Genomic DNA, 3141 nt, shown 5'->3' with positions numbered 1-3141 from the left:
CAGGGGGGGGGGTAAGCTAGGTGTTAGCTAGGTGAATGATAGCCTGTATTTATACAGTGATTCGTCAAAGCGATCCAACAGTCCGTGGTACAACAACGGGAACCATCCAATCACGTCGCACCTCTTTTGTTTTCCTTCCACAGGAGCCGAGGACTGAGAGCGTTGAGAACCACCCTCTGCCAGTCTCCCAGAACCGGGGCGTCGTGCCGCACAGTCCTGGTTGTTAGCCTTGGCTAATGTTAAATGCTTCAGTGCCAAAACCTCAGCATTGAACCAAAGCCCCAGGGGGAGCGGAGGGGGGACTAAATGAAGCTCGTCGGATGGTCACGGGTCTGGTGAGGTCACCGAAGTAGGAGGAGGCATCAGTCAGTGATGTCGGGGTGGGATAAACACAGCTCAGCACTTCATTGGCCATTGGGTACATGACATCACAACAACCCAGTCTGAGACGAGCGTGTACTTGTACTGCAGATACACTGCCGACCTGAAGGTGTGCCAGGTATGTGCACCGGTAAGACATCCGGTCACACGATATACGCATCACAACGCGGGGGCAACAATACGATATATATTGCGACACTATAGGCACAACGATACATTGAAAAATTAGAGTGAACATCCATGAGTGGAAAACTAGCCACCTCCTGTAGGGGGCAGCGATGCGACTCACAAGATTCAACTGAGGGTTTTCGCATGGTTAGCTTAGCCTAGCTTAGCTTTGGGAAAAATAAATAAATAAATAAAGTGTCTCTCCGTCGCATGCTAACACGTACTAGCCTGTATGCTATATAGCGGCATACCATATATGTGACATGGAAGCTAAAACATAGCTAACATGGAGGTTACGAAGTGAGAAATTTCTTCTCAGTAACCAGTTACTATTACTTCTCGAAGAAGTTCTCATCCCATGCACTAGGGGTGTGTATTGGCAAGAATCTGGTGATTTCGAGTATCGGTACTGTATCGTGAAACAAAATATCGCAATATATAAAATATTGTGATATATATATTGCGAATATATATATAATTGAAATGTTACGCATTATCGCTTTGGAACATTTCACCAGCAGATGGTGACATCAGCTACGTGAATGAGGCTAGCTCAAAAAAAAAAAAAAAAATCCTCAGCAGAAATGTCACCGACAAGCTGTTGTTTTTGTGGAACCTCTTAGGTTTTCTGTCGGAGTCAACATTTAATCTGGAGACTTTCCCACCGACTGTCACAGCTGCTGCGGTTTGGACGCTATGAAACACAGACGGATGAGAAGAAAAAAAATAGAGGAAATGTGATTTAAAAGAGAGAGAGAGAGAGAGAAAAAAAAGTCTTCCAAAGGAAACAGGGGAAAATTTTACCACAAAAAAATTCATGGGGGAAATTCAAGCCACATTGCCTGGAAGCTAACAGCCCTTGGAGTGGGCCACAGGAAGCCTGACCTTTGTGGAGTCGTCTGCTATTTGAGCCTGGGGCTTCGGGGAGGACGGCCATTCCTCTCGGGAGGGGCCGTCAGCAGACCTCGGCTTTCTTTCCCGATTCTATTCATTAGCCATGCTTTACGATTCGGCTTCCTCTGAGCCACACAAAAGCTCCCCGAGGACAACGGCCGCTGCAGAAAGGGAGCAAAAAAAGGAGGCGACGCTGAGGAAAGGGTGAGGGGTGGGGAGGTGGTGGTGGGGGGCAACAAGGAGGTCAGGGGGGCCCAGCCGGCACCCGGCTCTTAACAGCTGTGAAATCCAGTTTCCTCAGCAGTCATAAAAGGGTGAGAGAAAGAGACAGCAGCCAGGGAGGGATATGTGGGCCAGTAAACCAACATTTGAGCGCTAACTCCCCGAAGAGCTCCACTGCAGAACCATAAGTCCTAGATTTAGGGAATGCCAAATTACAAATTACACCGCTGTTTGTTTTTAAAGCCCCCACCACCACCACCGCCCCCCCGCTCCCTCAACACCGATGACTTATTGGCTGCATCGTTCTAAGGATAGCAGCAGAAACCAGAGCATGAAGGCGGACGTCACCGCTGGTACTGTAGTAAGTGAGACATTTATTCATGGCTAGCTAACGTACCATCTAGCGTCTTGAATAAATCGCACACCGGGGAAAACAGTTCTCAGAACTTGTCTTGTGCTGTTGCCTTTTCTTTTTTTTCCCTCTTTCTGTTTTTTTGACGATTTAACTGTGGATCCCTGAGTGTTAGCGCCGATTCGTCCTTGTGTCTCGATGAAGACGGGACGCCCGTGTCTCCGCGTGAACGGATCAGAGTGAGACGATAACGTCAACCTCGCCTTTACACCAGTAACTCTGCTCAACGCCGCACAAAGAACGCCAACAACAAACGGCGGAAACCCATGCTCGGTCTGACCGTGCTGGAGAAGCAAATCCAGCAGTTAGCCGTAGCCGACTTTTCGGGTTTATTTTTTTTAGTTTGTTTACAATCTGCGGCTCTAAACACATGCTCTGCGGCTTCTTTTCTGCTTTTTACGAACTTCTGCTACAAATTGCTCCGGTGTTAGTATGTTGACACAGCACCACATAGAGGCCTAGCATAAGTACTACACTGTTTTTTTGTTGATTTTTTTGTTTTTTTCGTCTAAGCGCTCCGTATCCGGAGGCTGCCGTAGCAGTATCGTATCGTCACGGTGTAAAGTCACCACCGTTACAGTTGTCCGACGGCGATGTAGCGGTAAAATCGGACGATTGCCAGCCCTCTCACCTCTTCACTGCAGAAAACAGGCTGCGTTAGCGACGCACAGTGAGCCCACAGCTCCCGTCCTAATGAGAGACGCGCAATTAATTACCCCCCCCCCCGGCAATTTATCCTCACTCTGTTCCAGAAACTTAACGATCCCCCCGGTGGTCGTTTATCTCAGGCTACAGAACCGCTACATATATTTCCCAGGTAGAAAACAAACCATTAGCTACAGCAGCTCACATCCAACTCCCACCACCCACCACCCCTGCTGCTGCCCGTCAGAGCAGGTGGAGGGAAGCAGGTTGCGAACCAAAAAAAAAATGTAACCGTCAACCTACAGCAACGTCCGCATCATTACGATGAAAATAAATCCCATAATGCCAGGGTAGAACTGATACGTGACAGGGTGGGAGGTGACGACTCCGGATACCTCTCCGTCGTTAGCAACACGTGT

The 3141-nt window shown here is 48.5% G+C and overlaps 1 protein-coding gene across 1 annotated transcript in view; it reads right to left on the bottom strand.

Annotated features, from left to right (window-relative positions):
- Nucleotides 1–3141, bottom strand: part of fbrsl1 (fibrosin-like 1) — a 109301-nt gene that overhangs the window by 17492 nt on the left and 88668 nt on the right. The gene's annotated exons all lie outside the window — the stretch shown is intronic.

This window comes from Cynoglossus semilaevis, chromosome Z, assembly GCF_000523025.1.
Source record: "Cynoglossus semilaevis isolate Cse_v1.0 chromosome Z, Cse_v1.0, whole genome shotgun sequence".
Classification (NCBI taxonomy): domain Eukaryota; kingdom Metazoa; phylum Chordata; class Actinopteri; order Pleuronectiformes; family Cynoglossidae; genus Cynoglossus; species Cynoglossus semilaevis.
Note: the sequence above shows the minus strand (reverse complement) of the source record. Positions and strands in the feature narration are given on the sequence as shown.